We start from the raw sequence: 16,926 nt of genomic DNA on the forward strand, positions 1-16,926 counted from the left end.
CACATGTTGTGATAAATGACGCACTGCATATGTGCCACTTGTTTCTTTTTTTCATAGATTCGTATTTTCAAAACGTTTTGTCTCTTAATCTATGCTTCCAAATCTCAAATCATTTTCATTGTCGGGAACCTCGCGTCGAAATTTTTAAAACTAGATCCCATATTAATAGGTTTTGATGAACTTTTTTTCATGAAAAAACCAAACGAAAAAACTAGACAGAAAAATGTGGCTCTCGCGATAAAAAAAACAAAAAAACATATTTTTTTCGTTTCCGAGAGGCATGGCCTTAGCTCTCGCGAAGGCAAAACTGTGCCTCCCGTGAAAGCAAAACCATGTCTCTCGCAAAAACAAACCGTGCCTCTCACAAAAAATAAAACAGAAAACAGATTTTTTTTGTTTCCGGCCTTGCCTCTCACGAAAGCAAAGTCGTGCCTCTCGCCGAAAAACAGAAAACACATTTTTTTCGTTTTCAAGAGACATGACCGTGCCTCTCACGAAAGTAAAATTTTGCCTCTCGCGGAAAGAAAATAGAAAATCTGTTTTTCCCGTTTTCGAGAGGCGAGGTTGTGCCTCCCGCGAAAGGAATACCGTGCCTCCCACGAAAGCAAATCGTGCCTCTCAGGGAAGCAAAAAAAAAAAGATAAATACATTTTTTACGCAAAAAAATGATTTTTTTGTCAAAAAGCTAAGAAAGGCTGGTGAAAAACCGAACACCAAAAAAACCCAAAAAACCCAATCTAAAAAGCTGAAAACGCGTGCGAAAAAATAAAATTCAGAGAGAATGCTCAGAACGCGATACGTGGCGGCAACGCATGGGAGTGATCGTTGGGGGGGGGGGGGTCCCAAGGAGTGCTCCCTAGCTAGTTGCTCCCCTAGGTTCGGTACTTTAGGGCATAAGAACATCTCTAGCCGATCCCTCAAACAGTCAACCCGTAAAAGTTGTTTGAGTGGTCCCGTAATTTTTTATAGGACAGCGAGCCCTTAGATGGAACAGATCCTGCAAATTCGTCCCATAAATGTCTGCGGAACGCGTTTGCAGGATATGTTTCGTGTCTGAGGGCTCGTCGTCCCGTAAATATTATTAACTTCATCATGACAAATGCATTAAAACAAGTTTATCATCATATATATACATCACTAGTAAATAATCATATTAGTTCATCACATTCAAAATCGTACCTAATATACGAGTATCAAGTTTAGGTTCATGAATGCGCGATAAAACAAGACAAAAGATGCTCAAATCACATAGATAATTCAAGCAACATTCTCATTGTTGTGAAAAACGTCTCCACCAACACCATCTTCATGAGCTTGAACCGGAGAGCTCGCACCACCATCTTCGTGAACTTGAACCGAAGAGCTCGCACCACCATCTATACGAACTTGGACTGTAGATTGAGCAAGACCACCATAACCACCATTCACATGGTTTGCTAAAGCACCACCACGTGCTGAAACCATCACTACCATTCCTTGATGGTGGAGGCAACGGCGGGAGAATTGGAGCGACGGCGGACGGAGTTGGAGCCTTGGGTGGCCCGGGCGGACGGAACAGCGGCGGCGGAGCCGGCGACGGCGCATGGTATGGCGCACCCGGGGCCGGCGGGTACTCCATCCGGCTAAACTCCGGCGCCGCAAGGCCGAAGGTCCGATAGGCGACGACAACAGGGGGGGGGGGGGGAGGAGGCGGGAGCTAAAGCCGGCGAAAGTTGTTTCATGTCAAGGAAAAAAGGATCGTCCAAAATCTCATGATTTCACGCACATATTGAGGAAACGGGCTCGCAGTTGCGGGATCCCGCAAAAACAAATTTGGGACGACTCGATTTGTGGGATGTATTCGGATCGGGATACAAAATGGATCCCGCAAAACCGATGGTTATTGTAATGAACGGTCCGGTTTGCGGGATCTGTTGATGCTCTAACCAAATGGGCTCATGCAGTTTTAAGACAAGTTTGCATCTTTTTACTTCTTCAACCCCAAAAAAGTGCAGCCGCCTTTCTGTTTTGGGTTTCTTATAATTTGGTTTTGTTTTTGCTATTTTTTGTTTCCTCTTTCTCGTTTTCTTATTTATTCTTGCACTTTTCTTAAATTCATTAACTTTTTCAAATCCAATGTTTTTTTAAAAATTGATGAACCTTTTATAATTTTATGAACTTTCTTCAATTTAATGATCATTTTTTAAAATTTGCAAACTGTATTCAAAATTGAGGAAACTGTTTTCTAAATTGATGACCACTTACAAAATTCATGATTTATTTAAGTTTTTGATTTTTCAAAATTGATAACCCTTTTTTAAAATTCATGCACTCTTTTTGAAGTTAAACATTATAAACATATCCGGGAAGATTTTTGACTTTTTAAACCTTTTAATTCTTTTGCGATTTTTTTCCTTTTAAATTTTTTTTCGTGATTGTTCTTAAAAATAATAACGTTCAAGTGGTCAACGACTGAACAGCCAACCGCAAAATGAGCAAATAGGAGCACCGAGCGAGCCTACTCTGTGAGCGAAACAAACGTGCTGCATGAGCGCCAGTTTCTCGATCCAACGCGTGAAGCGCCATATAGAAGCTGCCGCCAAACTTGCTGGTTAAGATTTTTTTCCTTTAAAACTTATAAAAAATCGAGTGAAAACCCGACAAAAGAGGCCGACCTGGCACACAACAAAAACATCACACATGCCCAAGAGGAGAGAGGCATCCACAAAAGTAGCACACAACGTCATCGCGGTCACTACTCCCCGAGCAAGCCCTTTGACTCCGTCATCAACAATCACTGAGGATGCCCTTACCATAATCGAGGTGTGTGAGCACACTAAAAACATCCAAACAGTCGATAATGGTGGAGGTTCCCCCTGGCAGTTTAGCCTGGCCCGAAGCAGTCAGGGACTGAGATCCGGTGCCCCGCTCAAGGCAGTGCCCTCAGGCCCACGATCCACCATCCGCTTTTCATCCGACGGACTACAGCAAGTCAATGAAAAATAGGACCAGCCTGCTCTGGCTGCTCCTCCAGGACATGTCTGTACTACACACTAACAACAAATTCAGTTAGCAGTTAGCACTGGACAACTACAGGATACAAAAATCAGTAAAATAAAAATAGAGACAACATCAATAAAGTGTTTAATCTGCAGAATTTAGTACCGAAAATGAACTGAAGAAGAGTTGAACTGGGGCATTCATTATACAATGAATTAGAAAATAAAATCAAAATGAATTGAACAATGTACAAACTTTGAGCATTAATAACTCAAATTTGGCAACAACAATCTGTTCTTACATAATCCTTGAAGTACATAAATTAGGCCAATCTACTTGCACACTTAGGCCACGAAAGACTATAGTCAGCCCCCAAAATCCAAAATACTATAGTCATCTTTGTCCAAAATACTAGTCAAAATGTCCAAAATACTATCTAACTTTGAGCTTGTACATGTTAGAACAGATCTTCATCATAAACACCACCAGGGGGAGCCATCAACAGTTGTGTGTAACTGATGGTGTACAGCCTCAAGCAAATATCATCAATGCTATAGCTAACCGAGTTAGCAGTAGCTTATCCAGCGCTATAGCTTATCCAGCGCTATAGCTAAAGTTTAGCAGTAGCGCCCTTAGCCAGCGCTACTGCTAACCGAGTTATCATCAACGTGCTTTTCTAACCCGCGCCACTGCTAAACGCACATATTTCTTTTTTTATATGTAAGTTGTATTTACACACATTTACACATATTAATATACAACATCAATAATTATTGTGCCAGCAACTACATTTAGATTAAAATGGATGGATGCAAGTGACCAAGTTGAATTAGAAGAAAATATGATGTTGCCACGCAACATCATATTTTCTTCGCAACATCATATTTTCTTCTAATTCAACATGATCACTTACATCCATCCACCTTAATCAAATATATGACATATAACTCATCATTATCTTGCTCATTTAACAACTCATCATCACCTTAATCATACTAAGTTAAAATCTCCTAAAACAAAAAAAACATCATAATAATGATCATCCTAATCAATCATGTCAAGTTAATATAAACCAGAAAAACTTCTCTCTCATAGGACCTAGTCCTCTCTCCTAGGTAAAATGTCATAAAACAGAATAATACATATGTCTCCGTGATGAAGCAGAGAGATCCAACGTTCTCCAACTTGTGATTTCCGATACTTCTTTATTTGTCTCAATGCTTCAATTTAGAGCTGACCTTTTGATTTGTGCTCAGTCGAGTATGGATAATCGAGCTGAGCCCTAAATGGGCTTTTAATTGTCATATGACCTTTGCCATACATCAACAAAGGTACAACATCATTTGGCAGTTTCTGTTGAAGAACATAATAGTAGCCTAGTTAGCAATGTAATCAACACCATTTATGCAATAGTATTGTACTTAATAGCAATCCTTACCAAGATATTTCGTCGAATGTCATCCATCCTCAACCTATGTACTAGTGGCATGTAAAATATATAATTTGGTCCAGATCCCAAATTATACGGGAAATTGTCCTTACCTACCAAGACACCAAGGACAAAGTGGATAAGAACATCATTCTCCTCCCAAGTTAGATGTGATCCATAAGTGTGGTGTGTCGTGTAAATTAGTTTCGTACTTCAGTCGAAGAAACGAAATAAGTTGTAAGTTATAAATTGAAAATTTAGTATGGATGAACACCAACTATTTATATATATAGAATGCAAATTACTTGGCAAATATGATTGACAAACTCACATGGAGGTAAAACAGGAAACATATCGACATCCACCCAAATATTGATGTTACCTTCAATATGATCTTCAAGACGAAGATCGAAGGTTATTTCCATATCCTCACTACTTGAAAACGGTTATTTGCCATCTGCTGCTTCTTTGCCGTCTGCTGGCTGATGGCAAAGACCCTCTTTGGCATCAGCTACCAGAAACCAGACGACAAAGAGTAGGCTGATGCCAAAGGTACTATTTGCCATCAGCCAGCTCTTTGTCGTCTGCCAGCTCACGACAAAGAGCATGCACGCAGACGGCAAAGAGCATGGGCGGCCCACCCCGCAGCCCCTCTCTCCCCCCTAACGGCCACTTTCTTTGCCGTCTGCGTGCATGCTCTTTGCCGTCGGGAGGCAGACGGCAAGGAGGGTGCCCCCCTAACGGCCGTTAGCCCCACCCCCACGCGCCTCTCTCTCCCCCTAACGGCCACCCCGACTCCCCTCTCTCTCACCCCCGACACCACCACCGCCACCGCGCCCTCCTCCGGCCTCTCTGCGCCGCCCTGCGCCCTCCTCCTCCCCGGCTGCCCTGCACCCTCTCCACCGCCGCCCTGCGCCCCCTCCTCCACCTCGGCCGCCCTGCACCCTCCTCCACCGCCGCCCTGCACCCTCCTCCACCCCGACACCCCTCTCTCTCACCCCCGACACCATCACCGTTGCCACTCCCTCCTCCGGCCTCCCTGCCCAACCGTCGACGCCACCCCCACCCCAGCGCCCCACCTCACCGCCGCCGCCCTCCTCGCGCCCCTCACCGTGCCCCTCCTCCCCCTGCTGCCCTCCTCCCCCTGCGGCCTCTCCTCCCCCTGCGGCCCTCCTCCCCCCGTTAGTTTTCTTTCTTCTTTTTTTAATAGTTTTTGTTTAATTAGTTATATGTTTTACTGAGGTTTTGGCTTAGTTTTAGTTTAGTTTAGGTTCAGTTTTAGTTTAGTTTTAGTTAGGCTAGTTTCCTGTTTAATAAAGGAGAAAAGGAGAAGAAGAAGAAGGACAAAAGAGAAGAAGAAGAAGGATAAAGGAGAAGAAGAAGAAGGAGAAAGAAGAAGAAGAAGAAGAAGAAGAAGAAGAAGAAGAAGAAGAAGAAGAAGAAGAAGAAGAAGAAGAAGAAGAAGGAGAAAGGAGAAGAAGAAGAAGGAGAAAGGAGAAGAAAAAAATAAGAAGAAGAAGGAAAAGAAGAAGAAGGAAAAGGAAGGGAAGGAGAAGAAAGAAGAAGAAGAAGAAGAAGAAGAAGAAGAAGAAGAAGAAGAAGAAGAAGAAGAAAAATAGGAGAGGAAGAGAAGAAGAAGAGGAAAAAATAAAATAAGAAGAAGAAGAAGAAGAAGAAGAAGAAAACAAGAAGAAGGAGAAGAAGAATAAGAGGAAAAAATAAAAAATAAAATAATAATAATAAGAAGAAGAATAAGAAGAAGAAGAAGAAGAAGAAGAAGAAGAAGAAGAAGAGAAAAAGAAAAGAAGAAGAAGGAGAAGAAGAATAAGAGGAAAAAATAAAAAAGAAAATAATAATAATAAGAAGAAGAAGAGAAGAAGGAGAAGGAGGAGGAGGAGGAGAAGGAGGAGAAGGCCAAGGACCTTCTAGTCCTTCTCCTCCTCCTCCTCCTCCTCCTTCTCCTCCTTCTCCTCCTTCTTCTTGATTTCTTGTTCTTCTCCTCCTCCTCCTCTTTCTTCTCCTCTTTCATATTATCCTTGCTTTAATTGTTGGAATTATGCCCTAGAGGCAATAATAAATGTATAGTTATTATTATAATTCCTGTATCAAGATAATGGTTTATTATCCATGCTATAATTGTATTGAATGAAGACTCATTTACATGTGTGGATACATAGACAAAACACCGTCCCTAGCATGCCTCTAGTTGGCTAGCCAGTTGATCGATGATAGTCAGTGTCTTCTGATTATGAACAAGGTGTTGTTGCTTGATAACTGGATCACGTCATTGGGAGAATCACGTGATGGACTAGACCCAAACTAATAGACGTAGCATGTTGATCGTGTCATTTTGTTGCTACTGTTTTTCTGCGTGTCAAGTATTTATTCCTATGACCATGAGATCATATAACTCACTGACACCGGAGGAATGCTTTGTGTGTATCAAACGTCGCAACGTAACTGGGTGACTATAAAGATGCTCTACAGGTATCTCCGAAGGTGTTAGTTGAGTTAGTATGGATCGAGATTGGGATTTGTCACTCCGTGTGACGGAGAGGTATCTGGGGGCCCACTCGGTAATACAACATCATACACAAGCCTTGCAAGCAATGTAACTTAGTGTAAGTTGCGGGATCTTGTATTACGGAACGAGTAAAGAGACTTGCCGGTAAACGAGATTGAAATAGGTATGAGGATACTGACGATCGAATCTCGGGCAAGTAACATACCGAAGGACAAAGGGAATGACATACGGGATTATACGAATCCTTGGCACTGAGGTTCAAACGATAAGATCTTCGTAGAATATGTAGGATCCAATATGGGCATCCAGGTCCCGCTATTGGATATTGACCGAGGAGTCTCTCGGGTCATGTCTACATAGTTCTCAAACCCGCAGGGTCTGCACACTTAAGGTTCGACGTTGTTTTATGCGTATTTGAGTTATATGGTTGGTTACCGAATGTTGTTCGGAGTCCCGGATGAGATCACGGACGTCACGAGGGTTTCCGGAATGGTCCGGAAATGAAGATTGATATATAGGATGACCTCATTTGATTACCGGAAGGATTTCGGAGTTACCGGGAATGTACCGGGAATGACGAATGGGTTCCGGGAGTTCACCGGGGGGGGGGGGGGGGGCAACCCACCCCGGGGAAGCCCATAGGCTTTTGGGGGACACACCAGCCCTTAGTGGGCTGGTGGGACAGCCCCAAGGGAGCCTATGCGCCAAGATAAGAAAATCAAAGGAAAAGAAAAAAAAAGAGGGAGAAGTGGGAAGGGAGGGGGACTCCTCCCACCAAACCAAGTCCAACTCGGTTTGGGGGGGGAGTCCTCCCCCCCTTGGCTCGGCCGACCCCTTGGGGATGCCTTGGACCCCAAGGCAAGGTCCCCCTCCCTCCTCCTATATATATGGGGCTTTTAGGGCAGATTTGAGACGACTTTCTCACGGCTGCCCGACCACATACCTCCATAGTTTTTCCTCTAGATCGTGTTTCTGCGGAGCTCGGGCGGAGCCCTGCTGAGACAAGATCATCACCAACCTCCGGAGCGCCGTCACTCTGCCGGAGAACTCTTCTACCTCTCCGTCTCTCTTGCTGGATCAAGAAGGCCGAGATCATCGTCGAGCTGTACGTGTGCTGAACGCGGAGGTGCCGTCCGTTCGGTACTAGATCGTGGGACTGATCGCGGGATTGTTCGCGGGGCGGATCGAGGGACGTGAGGACGTTCCACTACATCAACCGCGTTCTCTAACGCTTCTGCTGTACGATCTACAAGGGTACGTAGATCACTCATCCCCTCTCGTAGATGGACATCACCATGATAGGTCTTCGTGCGCGTAGGAAAATTTTTGTTTCCCATGCGACGTTCCCCAACAGTGGCATCATGAGCTAGGTTCATGCGTAGATGTCTTCTCGAGTAGAACACAAAAGTTTTTGTGGGCGGTGATGTGCGTTTTGCTGCCCTCCTTAGTCTTTTCTTGATTCCGCGGTATTGTTGGATTGAAGCGGCTTGGACCGACATTACTCGTACGCTTACGAGAGACTGGTTTCATCGCTATGAGTAACCCCGTTGCTCAAAGATGACTGGCAAGTGTCGGTTTCTCCAACTTTAGTTGAATCAGATTTGACCGAGGAGGTCCTTGGATGAGGTTAAATAGCAACTCATATATCTCCGTTGTGGTGTTTGCGTAAGTAAGATGCGATCCTACTAGATACCCATGGTCACCACGTAAAACATGCAACAACAAAATTAGAGGACGTCTAACTTGTTTTTGCAGGGTATGCTTGTGATGTGATATGGCCAACGATGTGATGTGATATATTGGATGTATGAGATGATCATGTTGTAATAGATAATATCGACTTGCACGTCGATGGTACGGCAACCGGCAGGAGCCATAGGGTTGTCTTTATAACTAACGTTTGTGCTTGCAGATGCGTTTACTATTTTGCTAGGATGTAGCTTTAGTAGTAATAGCATAAGTAGCACGACAACCCCGATGGAAACACGTTGATGGATGATCATGGTGTGGCACCGGTGACAAGAAGATCGTGCCGGTGCTTTGGTGATGGAGATCAAGAAGCACGTGATGATGGCCATATCATGTCACTTATGAATTGCATGTGATGTTAATCCTTTTTTTGCACCTTATTTTTCTTAGAACGACGGTAGAATTATGAGGTGATCTCTCACTAAAATTTCAAGACGAAATTGTGTTCTCCCCGACTGTGCACCGTTGCTACAGTTCGTCGTTTCGAGACACCACGTGATGATCGGGTGTGATAGACTCAACGTTCACATACAACGGGTGCAAAACAGTTGCGCACGCGGAACACTCGGGTTAAGCTTGACGAGCCTAGCATGTGCAGACATGGCCTCGGAACACATGAGACCGAAAGGTCGATCATGAATCATATAGTTGATATGATTAGCATAGGGATGCTTACCACTGAAACTACTCTCGACTCACGTGATGATCGGACTTGGGATAGTGTAAGTGGATCATGAACCACTCAAATGACTAGAGAGATGTACTTTTTGAGTGGGAGTTTAGCATATAATTTGATTAAGTTGAACTCTAATTATCTTGAACATAGTCTAAGTCCACTTTGAATATATTTGTGTTGTAGATCATGGCTCACGCAAGTGTCATCCTGAATTTTAATACGTTCCTAGAGAAAGCTAAGTTGAAAGATGATGGAAGCAACTTTGTAGACTGGGCTCGTAATCTTAAGCTAATCTTACAAGCTGGAAAGAAGGATTATGTCCTTAATGCTGCGCTAGGAGATGAACCACCCGCTACGGCTGATCAGGATGTTAAGAACGCTTGGTTAGCGCGTAAGGAGGACTACTCAATAGTTCAATGTGCAGTCTTGTATGGCCTAGAACCGGGACTTCAACGTCGCTTTGAGCGTCATGGAGCATTTGAGATGTTCCAGGAGTTGAAGTTTATCTTTCAGAAGAACGCCCGGATCGAGAGGTATGAGACCTCCGATAAATTCTATGCTTGCAAGATGGAGGAAAACTCGTCTGTCAGTGAACATGTGCTCAAAATGTCTGGGTACTCAAACCGTCTAGCTGAACTGGGGATTGAACTCCCGCAAGAAGCTATCACTGACAGAATCCTTCAATCACTGCCGCCAAGCTATAAAGGCTTTGTGTTGAACTACAACATGCAAGGGATGAACAAGTCTCCCGGCGAGTTGTTTGCGATGCTGAAAGTCGCAGAATCTGAACTCCGAAAAGAGCATCAAGTGTTGATGGTGAGCAAGACCACTAGTTTCAAGAGAAACGGCAAAGGCAAGAAGGGCAATTCAAAGAAGAGCGGCAAGCCTGTTGCCAATCCGCCGAAGAAACCCAAAGCTGGACCTAAGCCTGAAACAGAGTGCTTCTATTGCAAGGGTATGGGTCACTGGAAGCGCAATTGCCCCAAGTATCTGGCAGATAAGAAGGCGGGCAAAGAAAAATCAGGTATATTTGATATACATGTTATTGATGTGTACTTAACCGGCTCTCGTAGTAGTTCCTGGGTATTCGATACCGGTTCTGTTGCTCACATTTGCAACTCGAAGCAGGAACTGCGGAATATACGAAGGCTGGCGAAAGACGAAGTGACGATGCGTGCAGGAAACGGTTCCAAGGTTGATGAAATCGCCGTCGGCACAGTGTCACTTCAACTACCATCGGGATTAGTGATGAACTTAAATCATTGTTATTTAGTGCCTGCGTTGAGCATGAACATTATATCTGGATCTTGTTTATTGCGAGACGGTTACTCTTTTAAGTCAGAGAATAATGGTTGTTCTATTTCTATGAGTAACATCTTTTATGGTCATGCACCGAATGTGAGAGGATTGTTCATATTGAATCTTGATAGCGATACGCATATACATAACATTGAGACCAAAAGAGTTAGAGTAAACAATGATAGCGCCATATTTTTGTGGCACTGCCGCTTGGGTCATATTGGTGTAAAGCGCATGAAGAAACTCCATGCTGATGGACTTTTGGAGTCACTTGACTTTGATTCACTTGACACGTGTGAACCATGCCTCATGGGCAAGATGACTAAGACTCCATTCTCCGGAACAATGGAGTGTGCAAGTGACTTGTTGGAAATCATACATACCGATGTGTGTGGTCCAATGAGCGTGGAGGCACGCGGCGGATATCGTTATTTTCTCACCTTCACTGACGATTTAAGTAGATATGGTTATGTCTACTTGATGAAGCACAAGTCTGAAACATTTGAAAAGTTCAAGCAATTTCAGAGTGAAGTGGAAAACCATCGTAACAAGAAGATCAAGTTCCTACGGTCTGATCGTGGGGGTGAATATCTGAGTTTCGAGTTTGGTACTCACTTAAGACAATGTGGAATTGTTTCGCAGTTAACACCGCCTGGAACACCGCAGCGTAATGGTGTGTCCGAACGTCGTAATCGTACTTTGTTAGAGATGGTGCGATCTATGATGTCTCTTACTGATTTGCCGTTATCATTTTGGGGTTATGCATTAGAAACAGCTGCATTCACTTTAAACAGGGCACCATCGAAATCCGTTGAGACGACACCATACGAACTGTGGTATGGCAAAAGGCCAAAGTTGTCGTTTCTTAAAGTTTGGGGATGTGATGCTTATGTCAAAAAGCTTCAGCCTGAAAAGCTAGAACCCAAAGCGGAAAGGTGCATCTTCATAGGTTACCCAAAAGAGACAGTTGGGTACACCTTCTATCTCAAAATCCGAGGGCAAAGTGTTTGTTGCTAAGAACGGAACTTTTCTCGAGAAGGAGTTTCTCTCTAGAGAATTGAGTGGGAGGAAGATAGAACTTGACGAGGTTGTCGAACCTCTCATCCCTCTGGATGGTGGCGCAGGGCAAGGGGAAACCTCTGTCATTGCGACGCCGGTTGAGGAGGAAGTTAATGATGATGATCATGAAACTCCAGTTCAAGTTTCTGTTGAACCACGCAGGTCGACGAGATCACGCGCTGCTCCAGAGTGGTACGGTAATCCCGTCTTATCAATCATGTTGTTAGACAACAATGAACCTGCAAATTATGAAGAAGCAATGGTGGGCCCAGATTCCAACAAATGGCTAGAAGCCATGAAATCCGAGATAGGATCCATGTATGAGAACAAAGTGTGGACTTTGGAGATATTACCTGAGGGCCGCAAGGCTATTCAGAACAAATGGATTTTTAAGAAGAAGACGGACGCTGAAATGTGACCGTTTATAAAGCTCGACTTGTGGCAAAGGGTTTTTCACAAGTTCCAGGAGTTGACTATGATGAGACCTTCTCACCCGTAGCGATGCTTAAGTCCGTCAGAATCATGTTAGCAATAGCTGCATTTTTCGATTATGAAATCTGGCAGATGGATGTCAAAACGGCGTTCCTTAACGGTTTCCTTAAGGAAGAATTGTATATGATGCAACCCGAAGGTTTTGTCGATCCTAAAAATGCTGACAAGGTGTACAAGCTCCAGCGATCCATTTATGGACTGGTGCAAGCATCTCGGAGTTGGAACAAACGCTTTGATGAGGTGATCAAAGCATTTGGGTTTATACAAGTGGTTGGAGAATCTTGTATTTACAAGAAAGTGAGTGGGAGCTCTGTGGCGTTTCTAATATTATATGTGGATGACATATTACTGATTGGGAACAACGTAGAGCTTTTGGAAAGTGAGTTGAAGCCAAAGGCCTGGTTCAATCTTGGAAGGCCAGCTATGAGGGAAATTATCTTGTGGGTCAAAATGCACTTGATGTTCCCCGATGGGTATGCGGTGAATCTAAAGAGGGGAGCGAGTCTTGAAAAATTAAAAATCTTTGGTCTCAAGAGTCATGATTGGTACATATGGCTAGAGCGGGTAATGCCGGTGATGTTACGTGGCTTTATTCCTGAGGATGAATGGCTAGTACTGGTGGAGCTGAGCTATTTCTTCCGTGCTCTTTGTGCGAAAGAATTGTCGCCTGGCGTGGTAGAAGACATGGAGGAGTTTGCACCAGAGTTGTTGTGCAAGTTAGAGAAGATCTTTCCACCGGGCTTCTTTAATCCAATGCAGCATTTGATTTTACATCTACCGACCGAGGCAAGATTGGGTGGGGCCGTGCAAGATCGTTGGTGCTATGCGATTGAGAGGATGCAGAAGACCCTTCGAGCTAAATGTAAAAATAAGCGTAGAATTGAAGCATCGATGGCTGAGGCATTCATTACTGAGGAGGTGGCAAACTTTGTGACAGCACACTACGAAGCCAAAAATCATCATTTGCATAATCTGAAGCCTCGGCACAATGATGCAGACCCTAAAAAAGGTGGGTCCAACCTGAGCCTATTGAAAGGGAATCTCGCACCAGCCGGTGCTTCGAAACCAATAACGTTGGATGTCGAAGAATGGCGGAACATTTCATTGTATATCTTCAACAACCTAACAAAAGTGCGGCCGTACATCGAGTGAGTTCTCGGCACATTTTCCCGTAACTTCTAATTCATTTGAACTGCTCTTATTCCCGGATATTTCAAACAGCCGTTACGTCGCCAAATTCTCGGATGGAGCGGTGATCAAAAATGATTCCGTCGAAGAGTATGAGCTGCTGTCAAAGACAGGAGGCGGCTATCCCGGTTTCATCTCTTGGTTCAAAAAAAGGTAATTATCCATAATGGACCATTTCATTCTTGGTCTAACTTGCGGCTAATGCAACAACCGTTTCGTATTAAACTTGTAGGCTAATTCAGAGTCTATGGATGCCGAATTGAGACAAGTCGCTAATGGTTTTGACTATAAGGTCCGTTCATTTGAGAAATACAACATCAATGGGTATCTCTTTCGTACCTTTGGCAAAGAGCTATCTATGCCCGACCGGAAATCTACAAATTGTGGTGTCTCTGCTATCAACGAAGGTGTTATCGAGTATTATGGAAGAGTCGAAGCAATTTATGAACTTCAATTCTATGGTGAAAACCCACCGAATGTCGTAGTCTTCAAATGTTATTGGTTCCAGCCGAAAAAGACTAGAAGGACTCATCAACATATAGGACTAGTCGAAATCAATCCAAACACCCATTTAGATGTTCCCGATGTCTATATTACGGCTCAACAAGCGACCCAAGTTTTCTATCTACCGTGGGCATGCCAAACGGATAAGAATCTGGAAGGTTGGTATGTTGTTTATGAAGTGCCGCCACATATCAGACCACCTCTCCCAAATGAACAGGATTATGAACCTCACATTAACCCAGACACATATGATGGAGAATTCTTCCAAGAAACACGTCTTTCTAGGAAACATTGCAAGAACCGCTGTGCTTCACCCAAGAACATGGAAGTAGACAGCGACAATGAATCCGACTCCAGCCCTGAGCCGGAAACAGAAGACCTGTAACTCGTAGAGGTTACTGATGCGGATGACCTGTCAATGCTTCAACGATTAAAGGAAGGCCTTTCACAACTTCACGCCGTTGAACCCGACGAGCACGTCATTCATGAAGACATGCGTGATAGTGATGATGATGATGCATTTATTGATGATGATTATTAGTTTGTAAGATTCACAACTTAAATTATATATATTTTAATCTTTATTATTCATGTATATATTATTATTCATGTCAGTTATTCAAATTTTTTATGTTGTACTAATTTCTTTTAATCTTTATCATGGCAGGTCACCAGGTGTGGAAAGATGGTGGGCGCTGGTCCAGATCGCTCGACGGGTTCTTCCCAGGCGCCCCGCACGAGGGGTGGTACTTCCCTTCCACCCCTATCTCTCCGTAGAGCCTTGGTAGACAGTCTATCGACACCACCCGTGGGTTCTTCTTCGTCGGCGACATTGCCCACTGGGAGAGGTGCTGGTCGGGTAGGGAAGAAGGGGAAGGGTACAGGGAGAGGTGGTGGCCGTGGAAGATCCAGGAGGACTGTTGAGCCGTCCTCGCCACCACCACCAGCTCATTCACCCGAGCATAGGACTACTATGGTCGACCCGTTTGCGGAGGAGGCTACGGGGACTCTGTTCCAGGAGCCTGTTGTTGACGAGCATTCGTCCCATGAGACTCCGGTCCAGGAGCAGCCTCGGGTCGAGGTGCATCTGGCCCAGGAGCAGCCGGAGGAGACTACGGTTTTGGAGGCTTCACCCGACGTGGAGAGGCCCGGATGGGAGACCTGGCCGGATCGTACCGAGTTGCCGGATTGGACCGAGGGTCCGGGTGGCTCAGGGGGTGGGGATGGCGGGGATGAGCTTACGGATAGTGAGGGCGATGTGCAGGTGGACGGGGCCATCGTGTACAAGCGTGGTAGTACACGTCTCCCGGTCGCGCCGGCTACCCGCGAGCAGAGGCCGGTGATTAAACCTGAAGGAGATAGGTAAGTACATTTACTCTTTTTTAGCTTTTGCCTTCAAGTTTGTTCAAATATCTAATGCATTGACCTTATCATACTGCAGGGGATGGGTACACCCTCTTGGAGTCCGCAGGCTGAACTCCGTCCTTGGTGTGCTGTGCCGGACAAATTTTCCGGGGTTTGTCACGTTGCCTGGTGAGGGTCAGGTTCCTACACTAGGATTTTCCTGGGAGCACTACCAGGCTGCGCAGGCCCCGCCGAAGGAGATTATAGATGGTGTCTTGTGCCACACGAGGGCCGAGATGGTGATCAAGAGCTTTTGGGTAAATTATCCTTTTACAACATCTAAAATTAACAATATAGCTAATTATTGTACTAATTGGTGTTTTCACGTTTGATTGCAGACCTTCTATAGGTGTGAGGATGGATCTGAGGAGGAGGCGGCCAGGGTTCTCGAGGCCGAGTGTAGGCGGTTACTACAGAACTTGTGCCACAAGGCTCGGCCGCAGGCTATTCGAGATTACTACGCCACGCGTGGTATTAAGAAGCAGAAGAAGGATTGCCGCGCAAAGTTTCTGAAGAAGGAGCAATACATGAAGGTAATTACCTATTCTTAAGTCCTTCTACGTACTTTTCTTGATTTCATTCATAGGCGTAGCGCTGAAAATTCTTTCTAATAACTCATAGGTGCCCCCGAGATGGTGTGCGGATAAGATGGATTGTTGGGAGGCATTGGTTGATGAGTGGTGCACAGGCAGCTGGCGAGCCGTCCACGAGAATGCGAAGGATCGGCGTAGCCAAATGGTTGGTGTGCCACATCATCAAGGCAGCGCCAACTTACTTCAGTTTGGACGAAACTGGGTATGTGATTTGCTTCATGATTCATGCAATTCATTCATGATGCTAATATTTTGTTCCTCTCTTTGAGGCGCATCACAATAAGACGGAGATGCCACACTTGTACGGCATTTATGGCATTGCCCATACTGCCTCGTACAAGAAGGCGAAGGCATTATCTGAGTCTGACCTGGATGATCCCAATAACTTCACCAACATATCATCCCACAAGAAGCTCGTGGCATACATGGACGCGGGGAAGTCTACAAAAGGGGATGACTTTAACCCTAGCCAGGAACCTTTGGATCCAGAGCTGGTGATGATATCTGGTGGCGGGAGGCCCCATGGCTCGATAGCCATTGGAGATGGGATAATACGTTGTCCACTCACTCTTCCGGAGATCAAGGCGCGCTAGTCGAGCAGCTGTCCTGAGATAACGCGTCGTCCACGGCCAGTCGAACTTGCCATCAAGGTTAGTTGTACGGACTAAGAACACTTTCATCCATTTCATTATGTGTGTCACCATAGATCATTACTGTGGTAACGAGGAATGGTGTTTCAGGATGCTCTTCAGAAAGAGAGAGCGGCAAACCAGGCTGCTCTTGAGAAAGAGAGATTGGCAAGCCAGGCTACTCTTTAGGCTGCTCTTGATGAGAGGGACCAGACCACGACACGATTGATTGAGGAGGAGAGGGCCCGGAATGAGGCGGGTCAACGGGCCCTGTACGAGCTTTTTATGGTATGTTTTATTTCACATTAGCCAAATCATGTGTGTAATGTTTGTTTCATTACTAACTAATACGACCCACTCTTCACGGTCTGTGCGAGAAAAGCGGTCAAGTCCCTCCGCCG

This window comes from Hordeum vulgare, chromosome 5H, assembly GCF_904849725.1.
Source record: "Hordeum vulgare subsp. vulgare chromosome 5H, MorexV3_pseudomolecules_assembly, whole genome shotgun sequence".
Taxonomy (NCBI): domain Eukaryota; kingdom Viridiplantae; phylum Streptophyta; class Magnoliopsida; order Poales; family Poaceae; genus Hordeum; species Hordeum vulgare.